This window comes from Tamandua tetradactyla, chromosome 4 (genome assembly GCF_023851605.1).
Source record: "Tamandua tetradactyla isolate mTamTet1 chromosome 4, mTamTet1.pri, whole genome shotgun sequence".
Taxonomy (NCBI): Eukaryota; Metazoa; Chordata; class Mammalia; order Pilosa; family Myrmecophagidae; genus Tamandua; species Tamandua tetradactyla.
In genome coordinates this window covers 12,427,275-12,454,099 of record NC_135330.1, presented here as the reverse complement: position 1 = coordinate 12,454,099, position 26,825 = coordinate 12,427,275, and the positions used below count along the sequence as shown (strand labels likewise).

The window sequence follows — 26,825 nt, the reverse complement described above, 5'->3', positions numbered from 1 at the left end:
TATGAGGGTTGGGAAGTTTTCTCTCATTATATCCTCAACTACTCTTCCTAGCCCTTTATTCCTCTCTTGTCCTTCTGGGACACCAATGAGTCTTATATTTGTGCACTTTTTTCATCTGTCATTTCCCTGAGTTGTCATTAAATTTTTTCCATCTTTTTTGCCATTTGCTGTTTTGAGTCTTCAAAGTCAATTATCCTGTCCTCTATATCACTTATTCTTTCTGCTGTCTCCTCAAATCTGGTGTTGTGTGCCTCTAGTATGCTTTTTATCTGGTCAACAGAGTCTTTAATCTCTGTGACATCCACTATTTTTCTATTTATTCTTTCAAAATCCTCTTTATGCTCTTCTGCTGTCTTGTTGATCTCCTTTATGTCATTGCTATCCCACTTATTTTATTAAGTAGAGTTGTATAAACATCTTTGATTAGTTGTTCTAACATCTTCTCTGTTGTCCTCTCTGGTATTTTAATTTTGTCATTAGGCAGGCCTGTATCTGTCTGCATTGCTATATGCTCAGTGATCGTCTGCTGTCTTCGTGGCATGTAAATATCTTGATTGATTTACTTTTGGAACTGAATTATTTCAGTAGCCTAAGGCCTTGTGTTTGCAAGATGGTTGTACAGCAGGTGGCAAGGCATGGGGTGGGGCATTCAGTATGGCGATTTGTTTCAGGGCAGGTATAGGTGCAGGTTGGGGATGTTATGCTGATGCTTGTGAACATGGGCACCCAGCAGCCAGGAAGGATGTAGCTAGTCCAGGTGCACCAGACTGGGGGGCATAACCCTGGTGTGCACTGTCTCTAAGGCATGAAGCCCTTTGTGCGCATGCATAGAGCTGTGGCAGCAGGTTGGTGTTAAGCTTTAATGAATTGGGGGCAGAAGTGACCCAGCTGCACAGGTCCGCACTTTCTCAGAGCTGGGAAGTGAGGCTGAGGGCTGTGCACATGCATGGTTCTAGGACTGCTGTAACGTGCTGCTTCCAGAGCTGAATGATGTGATTGGGAGCCCGTGCACATGCACGGTTCTAGGACTTCTGTAAAGTGTGGTTCTCAGAGCTGAATGATGTGATTGGGAGCACATGCACATGCATGTGCCTGGGAGTGCTGTAAACAGATGCACTGAGCTCAGGGAGCGGGGGTGAGGCTGTGTGACACTATGGGGTTGGGGCAGAAGTAGCCTAGGTATGGAGGTTAGTGCCTGCAACCTTTATGTGCTGGCAAAAGCCTACAGGGGACAGGGAGGGGGAGGTAGTGCTCTGGAGGGGCACAGGAGAGGTGAGTTGGGCTGCACTTGGGGTGAGAGTGGGGGGCAGGTACGTGCACCGGGGCTTGGTAGGGTGGAGGCTCCTGGAGCACAGTGAGTGGGAGCAGGTGATGGGGTTCAGGTGTGTGGGGTGAGCCGCCGGTCACAGGGCTGCGCTGGTGAGGGTAGCGTGCCCAAGGAACGTGGCCTGGTTTACTTCCTAGTCCTGGGCTGCCATCCATGCACTCCCGTGGGCTCTGTGGCTCTGTCCCTCTACACCAGGCTCCAGCTTTCTGCCTCTCAGTTCCTTAGCCTGCACAACCAGGGCCACCCCATGTGGTGCAGAAGGTCTCCCAGGTCAGCTGCACACCCGAATTACTGTCTCAGTTGCCCTCCTGTCCTTTCTCTACCTTTTCCGTGGAGCAGAGCTAAGCTTGAGCTACTCTAGTCAGCCATCTTCCCAGAAGTCTTGTTTTGTTCTGTTTTTAAATAACCTTTAACTGGTTTCTTTGGCCTACTTCTTTCCATCAGGAGCAGACTTCAGAATTGGCACCTACGCACCCTTAGGGCAGGAGCCAGGTGATAGTCCTGGGACTTCTCTTTTCCCTTCTTGCAGGCTCACGAGGTGGGCTGCAGCCTTTGGCCTTGGCAGGGTTTTCTGCTTTGTATTTTTATATTTTTAAATCTATCTAATAACACACTTTCTCTAATATTTATATGAACTATTAATCTATTTTCCTATTTATTTAACTGCTTCAAGCTCTTAAACTTGTATATTAACTCGCACAATTATCATTAATTATTCTTGAGATAACAAATGTAAATATACATTTCAAATCAACATATGAAGCATAAAAAGCTATTTCATCCCAGTTCACAGCTAGAATGCTTAACTAAATTTGATAATGAATATTCAAATATTTTCAAAAACTCTAAATGACTTGTTAAATTCAGATTATTGTAGAGATAATATGATTATGATAATGATTAGAGACAATAATTTATGCTGTCACATGATCATTGTCAGTTACAAATTCCAGGATGCAAAAAAATAGCATTGATGTACAGAGGGCTAAATTTTCAAAAGAATGATATAATAAAATCTCAATGAGCAGTGGGACTGAGTTTTCAGACCAAGTGATTAACACCTTGAAAATATATAATCTTAACAAGAATCAGCGGACTTGGCAAAAGTGTGTTCCTATGTCAGATTTAAAGTGCAATTTGTAAGCAATGAACTTGGATATTTAGCTAAGGAAACTTCCAAGCTAAATATAGAACATGTTGCTTGGCTTTTTCTTGCAGCTTATAGTAAACTGCAAGAGGAAAGGGATAGGCTGAGAATTAAACTCTTAAGCCCAAAGGAACCAGAAATTGATAATTTTGAAAGTTTTCCCATTCATGTAGTATGCTCTGAGACTCAGGGAGTCTTAGAAGTGGCTTTATCAGGGACCTCCCTGAGCTTCCCTGAAGTGAGACTCCAGAGAATGTAGCTCTGTGCAAGGATTTAGCTGAATAACCCTGTGCTAAGGAGAATAGGTACATGACTCATGGATCCAGTTGGCCATTGCAGAGGAAATCAATATAGGAAATGCAGTCATCCAGGAAGGATCTGTGGAAAATCCTTTTTGTCTGATGGTTTGAACCCCTGTGAACAGCATACAAAGTCAACAAGGTTTTGTGAAGGTTGTATGAACAAAAGCATTTCTATCTTGGACTGAAAGGGACAGAAAAATGACAAATCAAAAGAAGAATTATTACAACAGAAGAATCATGGAAGCAGAGACCCAGACCCAAAAGATCTCCTTGGGCCAAGAGAGTGGACCCACCCACGTGGTGCGAAGGGCAGGTCTTCTGCACCTGGAAAGGATAGGCCATCTGCCCTGGCACTTGAGGAGGCAGGCCTTGCACCAAGTTGTTTAGAGAACGTTGCCACGACAATGCTACTAGGTGGTGGGGCCTATACCTCAGTGTTCTAGGAAAGCATGTCACTGCATAGTGCTTATGAGGGGTGGGGTTGCTATGCCATCAGGCCCAGAGGACAAAGAATCAAACCACCTGAATCCATTAGGTTTCAAACCTTGAGACCTAATGGAATTTACCTGCTGGGTTTCTGACTTGTTTGGGACTCAATGACCCTTGCATTCCTTCCAACTTCTCCCTTCTCGAATGGGAATGGTCATCCTATGCCTTTCCCACCATTGTATATTGAAATCAGATAACTTGTTTTCTAGTTTTCACAGGTCCATCAGAAGGAGGGGAATTTTGGCCTAGGACAGACAACATTCATAATATTTTATTTTATTAAAACATTTTTTTTTATGAGAGAAGTTGTGGGTTTACAGAACAATCATGCATAAAATACAGAATTCTTATATACCACCTGTGATGGTTAGGTTCTGGCCAGGTGATGGTGCCCAGTTGTCTAGTCAGGCAAGTACTGGCTAAACTGTTGCTGCAAGGAAATTTTGTGGCTGGTTGATAAACTGGAAGGCTGGTTTATTAAATCATCAGTCAGTTGATTGCATCAGTGGCTGATTACTTCTATAATCAAATAAGGATGTGTCTCTTACAAATGAGATAATCCAATAAATTTGATTTGATCTAATCTGTTGAGGACTTTTTTTTTTTAAGTTTTTATTGTAAAATATATATACAAAAAAGCAAAAAATTTCAAAGTATGTTGCAGCAAGTTGTTTGGTGTGGGTTACAGTTTCACAATTTCAGACTTCAAAGTTTGGTGTGGGTTACAGAGACTTCAAAGTTTGGTGTGGGTTACAGTTTCACAATTTCAGATTTTTCCTTCTAGCTGTTCCAAGACACTGGAGACTAAAATAAGTATCAGTCTAATGATTCAGCAGTCATACTCATTTAAGTCCAATCTTCTCTGTTTTAACTCCTTCTCCTGTGATCCTTCTCCCAATCTTGAGAAATATTTGGACTATGTCCATTCTAACTTTTTAATGTTGGAAAGGGGTGTAGACAATATGGGACAGGAGGATGGAACTAGTTGATGTTCTTGAGAGGCTGACACCTTTGGATTTCAGAACTTACATGGTCTAGGAACCATCTGGAGGTTGTAGGTTTCTGGAAAGTAATCTTAGTGCATGCAACTTTTGTATAATCTCAGATAGAGCCCTAGGCATTCTTTACGGTTCATATGAATGGTGCTGGTTTGGGTTTGACAAACCATGGTAATCAGCAATATCTATCTGAAGGTTGCTTAAGAGTACCCTCCAGAATAGCCTCTTGACTCTATTTTGAACTCTTCTAGCCACTGAACCTTATTTTGTTATGTTTCTTTCCCCTTTTTTGGTCAGGAAGGTGTTGTTGATCCCACAGTGTCAGGGCCAGGCTCATCCCTGGGAGTCATGTTCCACGTTGCCAGGAAGACTTTCACCCCTGGATGTCATGTCCCACGTAGGAGGGAGATGATTTTCCTTGCAGAGTTGAGTTGGGCCTTTAAATGATGTATGTCTGCCATTTGATATGATATGTTGTTCTGTAGTTTAACCTTGTCATCTTCGCATCTCTTCCCCAGGCCCTCCCTGGCCTGCAGTCTGCTGCTGAGACGACTGTAGTCGGCCTCCTTCTGGTCCATCTGCTTCTTGTGCGAATCCACCAAGAGCACTCCGGAGGTCCGCATTGCGCTTCTCCAGGCGCCCACGGGCTACCTCGGTGCGCTGGACCTGGCCCTGCAGCTCGGCCACCTCCTCCTGAAGCAGGACATGGCGAGAGGAGATGCTCCAATAATTGAAGGCGAGGACGGCAATCACCACCAGCAGCATCACCAGCACTAGGGAGGGCAGGCGACCCGCCCGCCGGTTGGCCCCGAACCCCACCATGGGATCGAACCCAGCTGTGCCCCGGGGCCTCGCCGCCGACACCTGCAGGCCTTGGCTGCTGAGCTGCCCAGGGGACGCAGCCCCAGGACCGGTTAGTGAAGGAGGCAGGCTATTTCGCCCGCGAACAAGCTGGAGAAGGGGGCGGGGCCGCAAGCTGTAGGGCCTTCCCCGCCCCGCCTCCTCAAATCCGGCTAAAGCGCGTCTCGGAGGCTTTGAAGCCGACCTCACAACCGCCAGGTGGAACAGGGAGAACTCTGTTGAGGACTTTTAAAGAAGAAGATGGAATTTTCACTGCTTCTTCAGCCAGCAAGCCTCTCCTGTGGAGTTTATCAAAAACTTTAATCAGAGTTTCGAGTGTCACAGCCTGTTGTAGGGATTTTGGACTCTTGCATTTCCATGGTTGTATAAGACACCTTTATAAATCTCATATTTACAGATCTCTCCTGTTAGTTCTATTATTCAGGAGAACCCTGGCTAGCACCCCACCCCATCAGCACACCTTGCGTTGGTGTGGAAAATTTGTTACAAATGATAAAAATTTTTTGTGATACTACTATGTTGTAGCAGTATATATATGCATAAATGTAGCTCTATCCATATATTGAATATATTGAATATATATTGAATAAAGGGAATGTCAGTCACAAGATCTTTACAATTACATGGTCACATCTAAAAGCCACATAGATACATAATCATTATCAAGGATCAATCCTACTGGATTTCAACAATTTCAGGTAGTTCTTTCTGTTATTCTAATACACTAGAAATAAAAATATATATCTATATAATGAGTTGGTAGTCATAATCATTGTTAAATCACAATTTCTGTTATACCTTCTCCATCTCATTTGAATATTTTCCCCATCTTTAGGAATATCTTGGCAATGACCATTTTTTTTTCACATTTTTTTTTAAAATTTTTTTTATTAATCAAAGAAAAGAAAAGAAATTAACACAACATTTAGAAATCATTCCATTCTACACATGCACTCAGTAATTCTTAGTATCATCACATAGATGTATGATCATCATTTCTTAGTACATTTGCATCGATTTAGGAAAAGAACTAGCAAAACAGCAGAAAAAGATATAGAATGTTAATACAGAGAAGAGAATTAAAATAATAATACTAATAAAAAATATATATATAAAAAGGAAAAAGAAAAAAAATAAAAACAAAAGATACAAACACACAAACAAACAAAAAACCATATTTCAGGTGCAGCTTCATTCAGTGTTCCAACCTAGTTACATTACACTTAGGTATTATTGTGCTGTCCATTTTTGAGTTTTTGTATCTAGTCCTATTGCACAGTCTGTATGCCTTCAGCTCCAATTACCCATTATCTTACCCTGTTTCTAACTCCTGCTGGTCTCTGTTACCAATGATATATTCCAAGCTGATTCTCGAATGTCGGTTCACATCAGTGGGATCATACAGTATTTGTCCTTTAGTTTTGGGCTAGACTCACTCAGCATAATGTTCTCTAGGTCCATCCATGTTGTTACATGCTTCATAAGTTTAGTCTGTCTTAAAGCTGCATAATATTCCATCGTAGGTATACACCACAGTTTGTTTAGCCACTCGTCTGTTGATGGACATTTTGGCTGTTTCCATCTCTTTGCAATTGTAGATAATGCTGCTATAAACACTGGTGTGCAAATGTCCGTCTGTGTCTTTGCCCTTAAGTCCTTTGAGTAGATACCTAGCAGTGGTATTGCTGGGTGGTAATCCATTCTGCCATTCTATGTCTTTTGATTGGGAAATTCAGTCCATTAACTTTTAGTGTTATTACTGTTAGGATAATATTTTCCTCTACCATTTTGGCTTTTGTATTATATATATCATATCTGATTTTCCTTCTTTCTACACTTTACTCCATACCTCTCTCTTCTGTCTTTTCGTATCTGGCTCTAATGCTCCCTTTAGTATTTCTTGCAGAGCTGGTCTCTTGGTCACAAATTCTCTCAGTGACTTTTTGTCTATAAATGTTTTAATTTCTCCTTCATTTTTGAAGGGCAATTTTGCTGGATATAGGAGTCTTGGTTGGCAGTTTTTCTCTTTTAGTAATTTAAATATATCATCCCACTGTCTTCTAGCTTCCATGGTTTCTGCTGAGAAATCTACACATAGTCTTATTGGGTTTCCCTTGTATGTGACAGATTGTTTTTCTCTTGCTGCTTTCAAGATCCTCTCTTTCTCTTTGACCTCTGACATTCTAACTAGTAAATGTCTTGGAGAACGCCTATTTGGGTCTAATCTCTTTGGGGTGCGCTGCACTTCTTGGATCTGTAAATTTAGGTCTTTCATAAGAGTTGGGAAATTTTCAGTGATAATTTCTTCCATTAGTTTTTCTCCTCCTTTTCCCTTCTCTTCTCCTTCTGGGACACCCACAACACATATATTTGTGTGCTTCATATTGTCATTCGGTTCCCTGATTCCCTGCTCAAGTTTTTCCATTCTTTTCCCTATAGTTTCTGTTTCTTTTTGGAATTCAGATGTTCCATCCTCCAGTTCACTAATTGTAGCTTCTGTCTCTTTAGATCTACCATTGTAGGTATCCATTGTTTTTTCCATTTTTTCTTCTTTGTCCTTCACTCCCATAAGTTCTGTGATTTGTTTTTTCAGATTTTCTATTTCTTCTTTTTGTTCAGCCCATGTCTTCTTCATGTCCTCCCTCAATTTATTGATTTGGTTTTTGAAGAGTTTTTCCATTTCTGTTCGTATATTCAGCATTAGTTGTCTCAGCTCCTGTATCTCATTTGAACTATTGGTTTGTTCCTTTGACTGGGCCATATCTTCAATTTTCCGAGCATCATCCATTATTTTCTGCTGGTGTCTGGGCATTTGATCAGATTTCCCTGGGTGTGGGACCCAGCTGGTTGAAAGGTTTTTCTGTGGAATCTCTGGGCTCTGTTTTTCTTTTCCTGCCCAGTAGGTGGCGCTCGTGGCACTCATCTGTCTGCGGGGCAGTCGGCCCGGAAAACCGCGCGTGGAGGCGGGGGTCGCTTGCCGCCGCGGCTTGGGGGAGTGCCGGTCCAAATTGCCCAGCTGGCCCGAGATGCCAAGCGTGACGGGAGGGCCCCGCTATCCAACGTTCCCAGTCAGACCAGGGAGCCACGTGCGTGGAGGGGACCCCAGTCGCCAGCCGCCCCGGCCAGGAAAACCTGCGCCCCTCGGGTATCTCACCGCAGTGGATTCTCCCTGCCCATTCAGCCGTTCCAGAATGGGGTACGCTGTCTTTTTGGTCTCTGTCGTGACTCCGGGAGCTGTTTCGTATTGTTTCTCTTTCTTTAGTTGCTTTTCTGGAGGAGGAACTAAGACCCACGCGTCTTACTAAGCCGCCATCTTCTCCGGGACGGCAATGACCATTTTAATTTCTTCATGCTGGGAAGGAATATTGACCTCATGGGATAGAGGAATGGAACTGGTTGAAGTTCTTGCAGAGACTGGCACTTCTGGGTTTCAGGGCTTATCTGGCAAAGGAACAATCTGGAGGCCTTAAAGTTCTGAAAAAAATAAACTTACTATGTAAAAATCTTAGATAGATCTCAGAGTAATATTTAGGCTTTTCAGGAGTAGTGTTGGTTGGGGCTTGGTATACTGTGGCAATTTGCAATATCTAGCTGAAGTTCTCATAAGAGTTACCTCCAGAATGACCTATATGAAATCTCTTAACCACTGAAACTTTATTTTGTTCCATTTATTTTCCCCTTTTAGTCATGAAGACATTCTCAGTTCCACGATGCTAGGGCTAGGTTCATCCTGGGAGTCATCATCCCATGTTGCCAGGGAGACTTGCACTACTGGCAGTCATGTCCCACATGGTGAGGGTGAGGGGGGAAGTACTGAGTTTATTTGCACAACTGTCTTAGAGACAGAGGCCATATCTGAAGAATAGAAGAGGTTCTCTGGGGGTAATGATTATAATTTGGCATAATTATAAGTAAGCTTCACATCACCTTGGCAGGAATGAGTTTCATAAGTGCAAGCCTCAAGATTGAGGACTTTGCTTATTAAATTGGGAGTCCCTAATTCTTGAGTCACTATCAGGAATTTCCCAGCTAGGGAAATGTAATAGTCCCACATTTTCCACCCAGTCCCTCAAGGGGACTTTGCAAATCCTTTTTTTATTTTCTGCCCCAAATACAGTAGAATGTACGAAGGTATTACATTAATCTATATAGAATAATATGACTTCATTCTCTATTCTAGGTTCCACGTAATTTGGTTGTTTAAATAAACTGACCATATGGTTAAACTAGATAGTGTACTATAGAAAATTTAAATTTTGGACAAAATAAACATCTCTTTCTTTGGTCTTATGCCAGAGTTTAATTTTTAAGATAAGACAATATCATCCTTTACCCTATACTCTGTTTTACCTTAGCCCTAACAAGATACATCCCATTCATATCTCTAATTGAAGTCTGATCTCTTTCTCAGCTTCTTTAACAGTTGCTGCATGGAGTAATGCTAACTTTCAGAGATGCAGAACTCTAACTGTGAGTCTCAGGTGTTATATAGATACGTAAATTCCAGGTAACTACCAGGTTATATACAAAGAGCACAATATTTCAGAATTTAGAAATAGCAATTAAAATTCAGGAATAAATATGCTTGCTGTCAGAGCTTACAATCTAGGAAATTTACAATGAGCTTTATTGAATATTCTGTACTCCTTAACCATCAATAGCCCAACCTCTGCCCACTTTCTATCCTCAACAATCCATGCTCTCGAATTCAATTCTGAGTTTGCTCATTATAGTTAGTTTATATTAGTGATACTGTACAATATTTGTCCTTTCATTTGTGGCTTATTTCACTCAACATAATGTCCTCAAGGTTCATTCCCCTAGTTGCATGCCTCATGATTTCATTCCTTTCTGCAGTCACTCAATATTCCATCGTATATACACATCACAATTTACCCTTACATTCCATTAGGCTGCCTCCAACCATTGGCAATCTTAAATAATACTGCCATACACAACATAGATCAAATGTCTATTCATGTCCCTGCTTCCAGTTCTTCCAGGTATAAACCTACTAATGGGCTTTCAGAATCATATGGCAATCCTGTACTTAGCCTGCTGTGGAACCACCACACCACCCTCCAGAGGGACTGCACTACTCTACTTCCCTACCAACCATGAATAGCTATATGTCTAACTCAACATTTTCTCCAGCACTGTATTTCTCTGTTTATTTTTTAATAGTTTTATTCACACACCTTATAATCCAATGTAGGTGTGCAATAAATGGCTCCTTGTATAATTACATAGATATGTATTTAGTACCACAATCTATATGAAAACATTTCCATTTCTTCTTCAAAGGAAGAATAGGGAAAAAAAAGAGAAAAAGAAAAACAAATTCCACATCTTGCCCTTACAATGCACTCTTATTGAGATTTTGTTTTGGTATATTGCCTTTGTTACAATTAATGAAAGAATATCACAGCATTACTATTAGCTATGGACCCTAGTTTACATTGATTGTATTTTTCCATATACCATCCCATTTTTAACACCTTGCAAAGGTGATATACATTTGTTCTTGCTCATGTAAAAGCTTTTTATATTTGTACATTTACTCACCATCGTTGTCCACTCTAGTTTTTACTAAGCTAGACATCCCAGTTTTTATGTTTGATCTTTCCTTCTGCTGCAATGCATGTCCCTTGTCTCCCTCTTTCAATCATACTCACACTCAGCTTTGTTCATTATACTTACAATTTTGTGCTACCATCACCCTGTATTGTCCTATCCATTTCTGAATCTTTACAATCAATCTTGTTAAACATTTTGTACTTTCAGCATCAAATGCCCAATCTCTGCCTTCTTTCTATCTCTTGAACAAACCGATGTTCTCAGCTTCAACTCTCAGAGTTTGCTCATTATAGTTAGTGCATATTAGTGAGAACATACAGCATTTGTCCTTTTATTTCAGGTTTATTTCACTCAACATAATGTCTTCAAGGTTTATCCACATTGTTGGATACACCATGACTTTATTCTGTCTTATTACTGAGTAATAATATGTATATACAACAGTTTGTTTCTCCATTCATTTGTTGATGGAATTTGGACTGTTTCCATCTATTGGCAATCATAAATAATTCTACTGTAAACATCAGTGTGAAAATGTCTGTCTGTTTCCTTGCTTTCAGTTTTTTTGAGTATATACCTGGTAATGGGATTGCTGGATCATATGGCAATTCTATATTTAGCATCCTGAGGAACCACAAAAATGCATTCAAGAGCAGCTGCACCATTCTACCTTCCTACTAACAGTGAATAAGTGTACCTATTTCTTCACATCCTCTACAGAACTTGTAGCTTTCTGCTTTTTAAATTTTTTAAAAAAAATTTATAATGGCCATTCTAGTAGGTCTGAGATGATTCCTCATTGTGGTTTTGATTTTCATTTCCCTGATAGCCAGTGAAGTTGAGCATCTTTTCAAATGTTTTTAAGCCATTTGTATTTTCTCTTTGGAAGAGTATCTATTCATGCCTTTTGCCCATTTTTAAGTTAGGTTGTTTGTCTTTTCTGTTGTTGAGTTGTAGGATCTCTTTATATAATCTGGATATTAGATTCTTATCTGCTTTTTAGTTTCCAAATATTGTCTTCCATTGAGTAGGCTGCCTTTTTACATTTCTGATAAAGTTCTTTGATGAACAAGAAGTTTTCAGTTTTGAGGATATCTTATTTATCTTTTTTCTTCTGTTCTTGCTTGTGTTTTGTATGTAAGGTCTAGAAAACCACCTCCTACCACAAGATCTTTAAGATATTTCCCTACATTTTCTTCTAAAAGTTTAATGGTCCTAGCTCTAATGTTTAGATCTTTGATCCATTTTCAGTTAGTTTTTGTATAAGATGTAATAGGGGGCCTCTTTCATTCTTTTGGATATGGATATCAAGTTCTCCAAGCACAATTTGTTGTAGAGACTGCTCTCTCCCAGTTGAGTGGACTTGGCCACCTTATCAAAAATCAAAAATCAAAACAGCTAGTACCATGCTGTTTTGAATACTGTAGCTTTGTAATATGCTTTCAAGTCAGATAGTGTGAAATCAACCATTTTTCTTTCTCAAGATGTTTTTAGCTATTCAGGGAACCCAGACCTTCCAAATAAATTTGATTCTTGTGTTTTCTATTTCTGCAAAGTAAGTCATTAGGATTTTAATTGGTATTGCATTGAACCTTCAATCAGTTTGGGTAGAATTGGCATCTTAATGATATTTAGTCTTCCAATCCACGAACACGAGATGTCCTTCCATTTATTTAGTTCTTTGATTTCTCTTAATGATTTTTTTTGTATTTTTTATGGCATTGATTACATTATTCCTAAATATTTTATTCTTTTGGTTGCTTATTGTAAATGGACTTTTATTTTCTTGACATCCTTCTCAGATTGCTCATAAATACTGATTAGAAACACTATTGATTTTTACGTATTGATTTTGTATCCTGCCACTTTGCTCTATTTGTTTATTAGCTCTAGTAGCTGTGCCATAGATTTTTTGAATTCTCAACATACAGTATCATGTCATCTGCAAACAGTGAAAGTTTTACTTCTTCTTTTCCAATTTGGAAGTCTTTTTAATTCAATTTAATTTTATTGCCTAATTGCTTTAGCTAGAACATCCAGTAATGTTGAACAGCAATAGCAATTTTAGAAGAAAAGTTTTTAGTCTTCATTCCTCCACTCTTCTCCAAACCCCTTTCTACTACTTTTTCCTATCTGCCTGTAGTGCTCCCTTTAGTATTTCTTGTAGAGAAAGTCTCTTGCTCATGAACTCTCTCAGTGTCTGCTTATCCTGAAAATGTTTTAAACTCTCACTCAGTTTTGAAGGACAGTTTTGTTGGATAAGGAATTCTTGGTTTTCAGTTTTTCTCTTTTAGTATCTAAATATACCATTGTTTTCTCACCTCCTTGGTTTCTGCTGGGAAATCCATATTTAGTCTTATTGAGCTTTCTTGTATGTAATGGATCAATTTTCTCTCACTGCTTTCAGAATTCTCTCATTATCTTTGACATTTGACAATCTCATTAGTAAGTATTGGGGAGTAGGTCTATTTGAATCTATTCTATTTGGAGTATCTGCATGTCTTGGCCATGTAATTTTATATCTTTCATAAGAGTTGGGAAACTTTCAGTGATTATTTCCTCCATTATTTTATTTGCTCCTTTTCTTCTGGGATATCCATAATATATATATATATTCATGCACTTCGTATTGTCATTCAATTCCCTGAGCCCCTGCTCATATTTTTCCATTCTCTTCTTTATCTTTGTTTGCTGTGTAGGATTTCAGACATCCCATCCTTTAGTTCACTAATCCTTTCTTCTGCCTCATCAAATCCACTAAGTCTCCATTGTGTTTTTCATCTTTTCTATTGTGCCTTTTATTCTCTTAAGTTCTGCCATTTGTTTTTTGGCATGCTTTTGAGTTTTTCTTTATGATTACCCAATCTTTTTTATGTTTTTCATTTCTTTTGCCACATTCTCCTTCAACTCATCAAACTGAGTTATGTGGTTTATTTGAAAATTAATTAGTTGTTTCAATTCCTGTATCTCATTAAGTGTGATTTTTTTTTCCTTTGACTGGGCCACATCTTCGTGCTTCTTAGTATGATTTGATGGTGTCTAGGTTTCTAATTTTCTTGATTAATTTATTCAGGAAGTCATTTTCTCTTTTGCATAGGATTTTCTTGATTTGGGGCTTTGTTCTCTAACTGTTCTTTGACGTTCTGTTCAACTTTTTCTGGATCTCTAGTATAGCTTCTGCTTAACTGTTCAGAATTTTTCAGCTCTTATTTTTCTGATTCTTACCCTACCTATATGGAAGTTTTTGAAAATGCCCTTTTGTGTGTGTGCAATCATTTCACTCCCAGTGAAAAGCTCTCTCTTCCCTCTTCCTCTTTAGGGTATGTTGATCTGCTCTTTGTTTTGTTTTTTGCTTTCTTATATTTTTAACATTTCATTTGCATACCTGTAGCAACTTTTTCCTGAGGCCTGGCTCTGGGAAGATAGACTCCTAAGATAGTATTGACTCCAGTCAAATTTTCCCAAACAAGACAGGTCCAGGACTCAGGAAGTGGATGTAATTGATATCAAGGTTCCCAGCATCACTAATTGTAGAAGACACTCCCCTTTGGCTGATTACAAATTGAATCAGCTGTGGATGCAGCTGACGTGATCATGATCTAATCCTATGAAACGTCCTCATTGAAACAGACAGGCCAGTACTTGCCCAGTCAGATAAACAGCTACCACAACTTGGCCAAGTTGACACATGTCCCTAACCATCACACCTACAGATGAGCCCCAGCAGGTGCCAGTCTTTCCTGTGAAGCCTCTTAATTCTGTGCTTTACCAGTCCTGCCCAGCAGGTGGTACTTGTCAGCCCATTGTTCCTCACCTATGTAAAATTGTACTGTGCCTTTCTCAGCAGGCCCTGTCCCTGCCAAAGGTGTGGTTGAGAAAGAGGCTGAGGCTGAAAGCAGACTTAAACTGCTTGTTTTCCAGCTCCTGGGGTCTGAATTCCCTAAATATTAGTCATCACCTGTGCTGTAGCTTTACTCTCTTTGGGGGGAAGCTGGAACCACTCTTCAGCCCACTGTTCTTTGCAGGTAAGAAATATTATGGGTCTCTCAAGCAGTCCCCCTTTCCCTCCTGCTGGGGTGTGTTTGAGTCAGGCTGGGCTCTGCTTTACATAGGTTGAAATTCTTGTGTGTTTGAGAATAGGCTGGGCTTGGCTTTTTGTAGATTGAAACTGCTCTTGATATCCCAGACCCTTGGGTCTAAATTCTCTGAATGAGAGCAGCCACTTGTGCTGGGCCCCACACCACCCCCTTTCTTGGGGAAGCTATGCCTTTTAGCCAATTATCTTCTCTATCTGATTAGTTGTTTCATCTCTCAGACATTCCTCAATTTCACCCTTGCCTGGGGCAGGCCTTAAAACTGAGAGTGTCTCCTGCTTTCTTTAATGGTCTGCTAAAAACAATCCTTCTCAGAGCTGGTCCCCTACCCCCCAAGTTCACCAATCAAGAGCCAGAGTTGGTACCTGGCTCTATGTGCTCCTTTTCTTGGGGCATAACCCTTTTCTAGTATTCTGAGCTGAGCAAACTCCAGTAGCCTCTGATTATTTTTAATTTTTCCTTCCTCAGACATGCCTTTTCCCTGCTGGGAGCTGGGCTGAAACAGGATTTATTTCTTGTTTGCTTTGTAGATTCATCAAATCTACAAATAGATGCTGAGCCAGTATTCAGCTGTCTGAATTTGTTAATCAAATCTGCAATTAGAGCTTGGGTAAACTCTCCTTCCCTTGCTCCTAGTAGAGAAACTTCTGTTTACTACCAGGGAGATACTCAGAGTCAGCATGCCACACTAGTTGGGGAGGATCACCAGCCTCATAGTGTGGAAGAATTTACTTACAGTTCTATGCTATGATCTTGGCCCTTCCACCGGTTCTGGCTGGTGCATGATGTGTTCCTGGTCATGGGAGTTCCTCAAACAGTTGTTCCAGGCAATTCCAGGCTACTTACTAGCTGCCTTAGAGGACAAACCAAATCCCATACCTCTCTAAACCACCACCTTGCCCCTAATATGGGTTTGATGAGACTTTGTACTTAGCATTGTCACTGAAGTGACTTAAAGCTTTCAGGATGTTGTGATGGAATGCATGCATTTTGCATTTGGGAACAACATGTCTTTTTGTGGTCCAAAGGGCAGATTGTGATGGCTTGGAGTTATGTACCACAGAAAAACATAATTTTAATCTTAATCCACATTCTTGTGGGTGTGGACCCATTGTAAATAGGACCTTTTGATGAGGTAACTTCAGTTAAAGTGGGACTCAATTGAATCAGGGTCTGAACCCCATTACTGGAGAATTTATAGAGAAGACCACAGGGAGAGAAAATCACAGAGAGAAGCTAGAAAATAGAAGTCAGTGGAGCCCAGAAGAGAAAAGAAAGGACATCATCATGTCACAGAAAAGCTAGGGAACCCAAATATCACCAGCAGCCAGTACCAGGATGTCAGTCTTTGGGAAGAAAAAAGTATCTGACTAACTTCTCCTAGTCTCAAAAGCCTATAAATTCTCATTGTTTAAGCCAACCCATTGTGTGGCATTTGTTTTAACAGCTGGGAAACTAAAACAACCACATGCAAAATCCTTCTTCATAAAGTTTCTAAAAAGTAAGTAAAAGAAATGACCTTGAGAGTGTCATGAGGGAAAAAAAAAGAGTAATATATAATGGATCTAGAATCACACTATGGCTTTGAACCTTACTTTAGAAGCTAGAATTTAATAAAATAATGGCTTATGCAGTTCTAAGGGAAAATTATTTCCAGGCTAAAATTCTAAATTCAGTAAATTAAAAGAGACAATCTTAAAAGAAGCAAGAGAAAAATGATTCATTACATATAAGGGACCCACAATAAAATTAACAGCTAACTTCTCATCAGAAACAATGAAGGCCAAAGGGAAGTGGGATGACATATTAAAAGTGCTGAAATAAAAAGATTGCCAAAAAGGTAGGAGAAATTATAATATTCCCAGATCATCAAAAACTGAAATAATTAATCACTAGCAGACCGTCTCTCCAAGAAATACTAAAGGGAGTCATTCAAAGACTGAAGTAAAGAATACCAGATGATAACTTGAACATATATGAAAAAATGAAGAGCATTATTAAAAGTAATTACATAAGTAAATATAAAAGACAATGTAAATGCATTTTGTTTTAAACTCTTTGTTCTATCTGATTGAAAATACAACTGTATAAAGCAATAATTATAAAACTGCATTGATGGAATTATAATGTAATAAAATGTAATATGCATGACATGAATGGCACAGTGAAGTGGGATTGGAGCTACATTGTTAACAAAGTTTTTGTATAACAGAAATTAAGTTGGTATTAATCCAAAATATATAGTTTTAAGGATTTTAATTGTAATACTCAGGGAAACCATTAAGAAAATAACTTTTAAAATTCTAGCAAAAGATTTGATAATTAAAATGATATACTATAATGATATAACAATTTGCTAAAATAAGCAAGAATATTTTGAAAAAAATCAAAATGGGACTCATGAGCTAACAGATATTGAAATGTGATGTACTGTTAACTCTGGATTCCAACAAGTTAGTATTTATAACTCTCTGTTTTCATTTTTAGGACATATGATATTTCTATGTTCTATGCCAGAAAAGGAGTGTGCACAGCATATAGATGTTTTCAGTTGAATTGTGTTACCCCAAAAGATACATTCAGGCATGCTTCAGTCTTCTGAGTGTGATCTTATTTAGAAACAGGAATTTGAAGATGTGATTATTTAATATGAGGCCAAAGTGGATAGGGTTGGCCTTAATCCAATATGACCGGTGTCCTTTTAAGAAAAGGAAATTTGGAAACAATACAGACACAAGAGAAAAAACCTTGAGATAATAGAGACAAAGATTGAAGTGCTGCAACTGCGAGATAAGGAAGACTAAGGATTTCTAGCAAACTACCAGAAACCAGAAGAGGTAAAGAAAATCTACCCACCCACCCACCCATCCACAAAACAAGTTAAAAAGGAAGTATGGCACTGCCAGTACTTTGATTTTGAACTTCTCGCCTCAAGAACTGTGATACAACAAAATTCTGATGTTTTGAGCCATTCAGCTTGTGCTACTTTGTTATGGGAGCCCTGGGAAACTGAGACAACAGATGATGGAATATTCATCATTTATCTCTATATCACCTGCGTAGCCTCTGATTTCTCCCTTTCTGTGCATAACTCAAGTTCAAGATGAACTCTAGAAAAAGAATATGGTAGATAAATTTACAAAATATTGCCCTCAAATAGCTCTGAATTTTCACATGGACTGGGGAGGTCACTCTGAGTATTAGATGACCAGCTTCCCATTAGCCTCCCAGAGTGGAAAATCACTGTGTCCCTGACTGTTAACCCTTTGGAAGGATGAGTATAAAGAGATACCCTCACGATCTAACTGAGAGGTGAGCAGTCTCCTCCTTGTTACTTTGTATAGATCATCTTTGACTTCCTTATTCCTCAGGTTATACACAACAGGATCAGCAGGGGAGTGATGACAGCGTAGGTCACTGATATGAGTCTGTCCTGCTCCAGGAAACTCTGCGACTTGTACTTGAGGTAGATGATGTTAGCGCAGCCATAGTGGTTGACGACCACTCTGAAGTGGGAGGAGCAGGTTAAAAAGGCCTTATTCTGACACTCAGCTGAGGCAATTTTATGGATAGTGGTGATGATAAGGACATACATCATGGAGACCAAGCCCATGAGTGAGACAAGAACAATGACACTGATAACCAAGTTGATGATACCATTAACAGTGATTTCTGTGAAGGCTAGCTTCAGCAGAGGTTGTGGGAGATGACAAAGTCATCATAGAAGAACAGGCCAAACACAAATGTTGTCTGGACAATGACCATCCCATTCCCAGTGACCCCAATTCCAGGTAGATACAAGCTCTCTTACCATAGAGGCTGAATGATAATGATCGAATATTGTAGGAGGTTAAAGATGACCAAATAGAGGTCATACCACACAGTCATGAGTAGGAAGTAGTTGTTGATACCAAAGAAGTGACAAAACTAGAACGGGGTGGCACAGCTTTGCATGGGAATAGGCTGTTGGGGACTCAGGAGGCAAACATTATGCAGAAGTGATGGCCACAGTGTAGCAGTTCTCAGAGAAGGACAATATGCTTAGGAAGAGGTACATGGGGGTAGGGAGGTGATTGTCCACATGAATGATGGTAATGATGATGACATCACCAGGGAGAATCATCAGGTAAAAAGTTAGAAAAATAACAAAGAGGACAAACCTGTGCTGCCACCCAAAGCTGGAGAAACCTTCAAAGAGGAACTCAGTCATGGCAGGAGAGCTTGGCCTTGACAGTGAGGAAGGCCTGGAACTGAAGAAACAAAACATAGGAGAGGGGGTGAGGATCCAACCATGCAACAGATTTTACAACACCCCATGCAGCATATGGGGTTTTACAATCTCCTAGCAATATCCAGTCAATATTTTCAGACTGTGTTGTCAGCATAGGGTGACCTGGGAAGGTCCCCAAACAACCAGCCTTTCTACTCCATAATCCTGAGTCCTCAGACTTCCTTTCTTTAGATATACTCTCTTGGATAGGGAAGATTGCTAGTAAGGGCCAGACTGTGGAAGTCAGTCATTCAGGGTGTCATATGGTCAAATTTCCATGAATTAAGGTCAATTCTTTTTTTGAAAACAAGAGTTTTGATCAATCTCTTCTTTGCTCTACAGAGTATGCTCCCTAAAGAAAAGAGCAGCACATAGTGTTAATACAGGATATTGAAAAAAATTCTCTAAATAAGTTTTTGATATACAATTACTCAATGAAGGGTAAGGTCTCCACATAGATAAGTGAATCATCTTTCAAGGTATCTTTCTGTTTCTAACCCTCACAAAAACAGGTCGCAACAATTGCTAGTAATGTCATTAGTGCGATTATTGTCTGAAGTGAACTATATCTCCACACCCAATGAGTTTCTTTCTGAGTGTCCTATCTCCTTCAAAGACCTAAGGCATGGCCATTATGTTTGGCTTTCCCAGTCAGGTAGGCAAGAATCATTCCACTTTCCTTGAGAACTATAGAATACAGGTCACTTTCTTCCAACTTTGGTGGCTTGGAGCTGTATACCCCAGGAAAACATGTTCTTACTTAGTCCATCCCTGTAGGTGTAAACCACTGTAAATATGACCTTTTGATGAGGTTATTTCAGTTAAGGTGTGATCCAAATGAATCAGGATGGATCTTAATCCTACTACTTAAGGCCTTAGGGTAGGCCACAGAGAGACAGAAAGTGACAGAGAGCAGCAAAAGCTAATCAATGGAAACAAGAAGTCAGAAGAGGCCACAATATGCAGTGTCATGTGACAGAAAAGCCAAGGGCCAAGGATCTCTGGCAGCCAGCCTCAGAGCACCACAGTCTTCTGGAGAAAAGCACCACCTTGATGACATTTCTCTGGTGAATAGCTTTGATTTTGGACTTCTCATAACCTCAAAACTATGATCCAAGATATTCTCTCTGTTTAAGCCAAACTATTGCATATTTACTTTAGCAGCCAGGAAATGAAAACATCAACCTACTGAAGCACTGGGGTAATACCTTGATATTCAACCCACTCTGTCACTCAACTCAAGAATCGCAGGGACTGTGTCATGCTGGCGTCCTCAGTCTGTGCCACATGATTGCCTGCATCATTGTTTCAAGCTGGGTGGCTATTGTCTAGCTGATCTTTTGTAATGCACTCATTGACCATTACTTCTGTGACATATAAACCATGCTTGCTTCTGCTAGTGCCATCACCAGTCCTGTCACTGCTTGTTAGTCTTCTGGCCATCACTACCATTGCCAATTCCCTCTTTGCCTTTTATATCTTTATGTCATTTCTACCATTTTCAGGATAGCATTAGCCCAAGAGCCTAAAGAGCACTTTTGTGTCCTAACCTCCTCATGTCTCTGGTTAACATCCAATAAAGCTGTACCTCCAGAGCCTACTTCAAACATGATATCAGACCATTGAGATCAGTTGCTCTTAATAACCTGCTATCATTAGATGTCTATAAGCACTGATGTTTACTATCATAAAAGTAAAAGATGGCCAAGGTGCATAGGTGGTTCAGTGATAGAATGCTCGTCTTCCATGCGGGAGACCCAGGTTTGATTTCTGGACCATGTACCCAAAAAACAAAAATAAAATAAAAAATAAAGATGTCCAGAATGCCTTGAGACAAGTTGTAGGAAACAAAGCACTTTTCCAAGTTTATTTAAATTGAAAGAATATTAACATCTCTTCTTAAATAGTTTAGAAAATTCTCAAGATATAAAAATTTTGCACCAGCAAAACGTCTGGTGCCAAAATCTCAGGTGACTGGTGACCTGTCCTGAAATGAGCACAAGGATAAAAGTGAGACTCAAGTATGAGACTTAGAAAAACCATTTACCACAGCTTTCACTTCTTGTTAGCATGTATAAATTTGTATGTAAATAAACATGCTCCTCTAAACTGATGCCCTTTCGTCCTAGTCCATGAGACTTCTACGGTATGAAAATATGATCTGGAGCATAAAACTCAAGCTGAAAACCTACAGTTTATACCACTGAAGCATAAACTATAATAAAACATGCAGTTACTATATTTAGAGTTCATTTAATTTAGGTGCTTGAAAGAGGGTTTATCTAGAAAGGATATTTGTGAAGAAAACCTGATTTCAAATAGTTTTAATATGTTGATAACATAAATATACACATTTCCAGAAATGAGTTGGAATAAGCTGTAAGTTTTCTTTAGTGGATAATTTCAATCAATCCGAATCAAATTGCCCTTTACACATACACACATGAAGCTCCAAATGGATAGGGGTTTATGGACAATAATAACTGAAGAGAGACTGTCAACTAAATGAGACAGTCATGGGACTCTGGCCATGTGAACAATGCTTATATGATTTGGTTTGATCCTTTATTTTTTCTGGCTAGTGAAAAGCTACTTGAAGCAATAGCTCATGTGAAGCTGAAAAAATTGCCTCTGTTATGAAAAGGATAAATAACAGGATCAGAGGAAGAAGTGAATGCTCAGTAATGTGATTTATGAAAACTTCTCTGAAATTGGTCTAAGAAGACAGAAAAACAAGAAGGAAAGCAGCATTATAGCTTCCAGTGATGGCAGAATAAGTAGAAAGGGTAGGTGGAAGGACAAGAAGAGTAACAAGAAAAACCCAAATCAGCTTAAAAGATGTCCTTTCCTTCATATTCCAGGTCCCAAGGGTGGAAAAAGATTAAACAATTAACATAAAATGTTTGACTCACCACGCTACTTCTTTGATAAATTAATAGGGTATTATCGCTACTTCTTTGGAATAAATATATATATATAAGCACTTTTGATATTAAAATTTCCCTAAATAAAAACATATATTTACACTATCTTTTTTTGTAATTACCTTTATTGGACCTCTTTATTTCTTTTTCCAGATTTGAGTTGTCATCTGGTATCACTTCCTTTCAGCCTGAAGAACTTTCTTTAGTACTTTGTAAGGCAGATAAACCAGCAATCAATACCCTCAGTCTCTACTTGTCTGTATATGTCTTTATTTCACATACCCTTTTGAAAGGTAGTTTGGTTAAACAAAAAATAATTGATAAACATGTTTTCTTTCTGCACTTTAAATGTGTCATCCCATTGAATTCTTACCTCCACTGTTTCTGAAAAGAAGTCAACTCTGAATCTTATTGCAGTTTCTTTGTACACGATGATCATTTTTCTCTTACTACTTCAGAGAATTTTCTCTTTGTCTTTAGCTTTTAACTGTTTGACTATCCTGTTTCTAAATTGTGTAGCTCTTTGTCTTGACCTTATTTGGAGTTTCCTGGATGGGGAGATTAAGTTTTTTTTTTGTCAAATTTGGTAGGGAGATTGGCCACTGAACCCCTAGAGGAAACTGAGGAAAGAGGAGGGAAGATAAAAGCAAATGTCTTTTCTTAAAGGGGTAATGCAGTATAAACTGGACCCACAACTTTGTCTGTGGCTCTGCCTCTTTCTGCAGAGCACTTTCTGACAATATAGGCTCCAGAATACTGCCTATGGAGGAAGAAATAACATTACAGTTTGGTAGATTAACTACTTTTTGTCCAGGTGGCCTGAATGGGTGCATCTAGTGTCTTTCTTCTCTTCCAAATAATGGGGCTTATCTTTGAAAGAAGTAGTTCAATATGAATATTAAAGTTCCCTTGCCTCTTGCTACCCAGCTGTTTTAGAACTCAGGGAATTTAATCACATCCACACACTTATAAATTGTATTCTTCCTCTCTTCCTTTCTTCTACAAATGATCCTGCCTCTAGCTAAGAAATTTAAAACATGCTGAAAACATTTTTTAACCCTGTCTTATACATGCTGTTCTCTGTTGGTGGTGCATACCTTGCCACTAGATGCTGAAATGGCAAAGGATTTAGAGCTCAGATTTTTCCTCCTCTTCTCTTGGCTTTTCGTGATGTTTCTATAATATTTTGGCCTTATTAAGCTAATTTTTAACTAACTTTTTTTTGTTGAATAGATAATAAGCAGACATGATATAAAATCCAAGTAAAATAGATTTACAGTTAGGTATTAGTCTTTTATAAATACCAAGAATTCTGATTCTCTGAAAATAGGATCAAAATAACCTGTTGATAAGACGAAGCTGAGATTTTGTTTTTGTTTTTGTTTTTGCCCCTTAGTAAGAGAATCTATAACTTCGACAGTCTTAATAGTATCTGATAGGTGGAGAGCAAAGTTGGGCTATTGATGAAGTTTTTGAGTCTATTTTATGGGAAGACTTACAATCTTGGGATTTGTTGGAACTGGGTAAGAATTAGGCTATAATAGTTTAGGACTGGTGGGTTCACCGAGGTGAGACTTTTGAACTGAGGGTTTCAAACTGCCTTAGGGTATAAACAGCCATTTGATGCTATCAGTTAAAAAGCTGGACATTTTGGTGATCATTTATATGGGCTTTTAGGAAGTTCTTGAAAAGAATAATAAAGTTGTTTGCAACTTTTATCTTTCTGGGCAAGAATTTTCTAAATAGTAATGCTGTGTTGAGAAAGTAAGGTTGTATTATTGAAGAAAACTGAATATTAATGTAGCCAGTAAAACCCCGTCCTTACTCCTATTCCATTTTCCACCAATTAAATACATAGTATATAAATGCATAGATATGTTTACATATAAAAGCTAACATAGAAGCATACATGTACTGGGATTGAATCTTGGTTCTTCCAGGTCCTAGCTATGTAACCACGGGCAAGTTATTTAACCATTCTGTATCAGTTTCTTTATCTGTAAAATGGGCTTAATGAAAGTAATTCCTATGCAAAATCTTTGTGAGGACTAAATTAGTTAATATATAAGAAGTGCTTAGGAAATGCCTGACACCTGGAAAATAGTATATAAGTTACCTCTAAGTGTATATAAGATTGGAGACATTCCACCAGCTGAGACAGTAAATGTGGAGTACTTAAGCAAGGAGACTTCTGATGATTGTTTTAGAAAAGGAATTGGAAGCTAAGGATAAAGGACAATAATTATAGGAAATTTGCATGAATGTAATCAATTTTATAACTTCTTCAAATTGATATGCAATTAATCCCTGTGTTTCCCTAAGGAGACTGGCAATAAAATTCACAACTTACTTTAATAGGAGAAGAAACCCAAAGAAGACCGTTAATTAATTCATTTATTCATCAAATATTACATTTTTCCCTACTATGTTTTGAGGTCTTTGATCAATGGCTAGTACATACTGGTTGCTCAAAGAATGTTTATTGAATGCACAATGAACTAAACTGAACCCCTGATGTTTAGGAACTCCCAACAGAATTAAGGGAGAGAGGTAAATGGGCATGATAATACAGTGTAAACAGTGCTATGATGGTGTTCCAAATAGTATGTTATGGAGGTGTAGACGTGGACACCTAACTCAGCCTTAGAGTCAAAGGACACTAGAGGAGTTACTCTCCAAGATAGCAAGGGAAAGGTGCATGAAGCTTGTGTCATAGAGCCATCCAAGTAAAGGGACCAGCATTTCAGACGAAGCAGCAAGAGAATCACTTCAGCACAGTGGTTAAGTCCAGAGGTTCTGGAGCCAGAAGGCTCTTCTATTGAGTCTGACTCCACCTTGGACAAGGTTTGAACTTTTTTGTGAAATACTATCCTCACCTATATAACGAATACTAATAGTACCTAGATATTGTGATACTCTAGATCAGGAATAAACACAGGAGCAAAGTGACTGAAGCATAGTAGGATCACAAAAAAATGTTAGTCATGATTATTACTGTTGTTCTTATGATTATTATGGAAGATCACATCATATTTAGGGAATAAAGAGTGGTTCTGAATGGGTCTAGGGCTGTGTGGATTGGCAGGAATTTTAAAAGGCTGAGACCCAGGGCCCTGATGTAAGGAAAAAAGAGGAACCTAGCTCTGACCCTGGGACTGAGCAGTGCCTTGGTGTGTGGAATTCTCCAAAACTCCAAGCTTAAATTTGACTGAACTAAATATATCAAATATACACACTAGTATTGTGTGAGTAGAATGAGCCTGTATTAGAAGTTCTCACACCATTTTTAGTCAGATTGAGATTGATCAGTTGCTTCTGTCATTGCAGACATCAGATTCTCTGTCTTATTGGGATAATTCTACAGGAAGCCCTTGCTGTTTACACTAGGGCATTTCCCCAAGCCTTCTCTGAACCCTTGCTAGGAGCATAAAAGAGAAATGACCTGAATTTTATGAAGGTGAGCCAAGGATTTGTGTGACAGTTCCTGCTTCTGTTTTTACTGCTTCCTGATTGAAACTTCCTTCTTCTTTTTTTTTATTTTAGTCCTATGTATTTAGATACAGCCCATTGCGACTTCAAATTCCACTTTGTTGGTTATGATATCACAATACTTTGTGATCTTCCCTCCAGCCTTGTTCCCATTCCAGATTTCCACCATGTTGGCAACAACATACAGAGCCCTCAGAATGAACGTCAGATTAATTCTACCTGAGGAAATGGAGAGTTCCAAGAAAATAGACTGCTAGAGACAGACCCATAGAATATTCCCATATATACTGGGTGTTTCACAGTGAAAAAGCCATGTGTCACCTTATCGCTCTGTATTAAATCTCACCAGTCAAAGAATCATCCCATTGTACACACAGAGATACACCCAACACATTGAATTGGCTTATAAGAGTGTTTCTCTTAAATAGGAAAGGACAGTGATCCACAGAGGAGGAGCCCATAGATAGCTCTGGGAGTACTTGGCCCATGTCCACAGAGAAGGGACAGGAGGGTGACAGAGGCGGCAATTTGGGAGTGCGGCTGACCTGGGGGAGCCTTCTGCACCACACGCAGCATCCCTGGTTGCAGAGGCCGAGGAGCTGAGAAGCAGAAAGCTGGAGCCTGGCACAGAGGCCTGGAGCCACAGAGCCCGCAGGAGTGCATGGACAGGAGCATGGGACTGGGAAATAAGCCAGGCTGTGTTCCTTGGGCATACTACTGTTGCCAGTACAGCCCCGTGACAGGCGACTCACCCCACACCCCATGCACCTGAACCCCATCACCTGCTCCCATTCCCCGAGCTCCAGGCACCCCCACCCCACCAGACTCCAGTGCATATATCTGTTCCATACCCCCACACCAGGTGCAGCCCAGCCCACTTCTCCTGTACCCTTCCTGAGTACTACCTCCCCCTCCTTGTTCCCTGCAGGCTGTTACTAGCACATAAAAGTTACAGGCACTAACCTCCATACATAGGCTAGCCCTGTCCCCCACCCATAGTGTCGCGCAGCCTCACCCCATGCTCCCTGAGCTCAGTGCATCCATTTACAGCACTCCCAGACCCACGTCTGAGCAAGTGTACCCAATCATGTCATTCAGCTCTGGGAACCACACTTTACAGCTGTCCTAGAACTGTGCATGCATGCACACAGCCCTCAGCCTCACTTCCCAGCTCTGAGAAAGTGCCAACCTGTGCAGCCGGATCACATCTGCCCCCAATCCATGAAGACATAATGCTGACCTGCTACCACAGCTCTACACGTGCACCCAAAGGGCCCAGTGCCTTAGACCACTGCAAACCAGGGTTACACCCCCCACCCCCAGACTGGTGCATCTGCACAGTTATAT

General features: G+C 39.7%; 1 protein-coding gene and 2 pseudogenes across 3 annotated transcripts in view; all 3 read right to left on the bottom strand.

The window, feature by feature from the left end:
• The window catches only part of LOC143678791 (olfactory receptor 10J1), a 98,722-nt gene extending 71,897 nt beyond the window's left edge, over window positions 1-26,825 (bottom strand). For 2 of the 3 annotated variants that reach the window (XM_077155725.1, XM_077155723.1), the window contains exons 1-3: window positions 25,432-25,510; window positions 22,363-22,537; window positions 18,956-19,045 (exon numbers count right to left, since the gene is read on the bottom strand). The gene's annotated coding sequence lies outside the window, so the exon portion shown is untranslated. Of the gene's footprint in view, window positions 1-18,955; window positions 19,046-22,362; window positions 22,538-25,431; window positions 25,511-26,667 lie in introns of those variants that run through there. The other variant, XM_077155724.1, reaches the window with a different exon arrangement.
• On the bottom strand, window positions 3,867-5,183 carry LOC143678789 (protein GOLM2 pseudogene; annotated as a pseudogene).
• On the bottom strand, window positions 18,163-19,005 carry LOC143680166 (olfactory receptor 10J3-like; annotated as a pseudogene).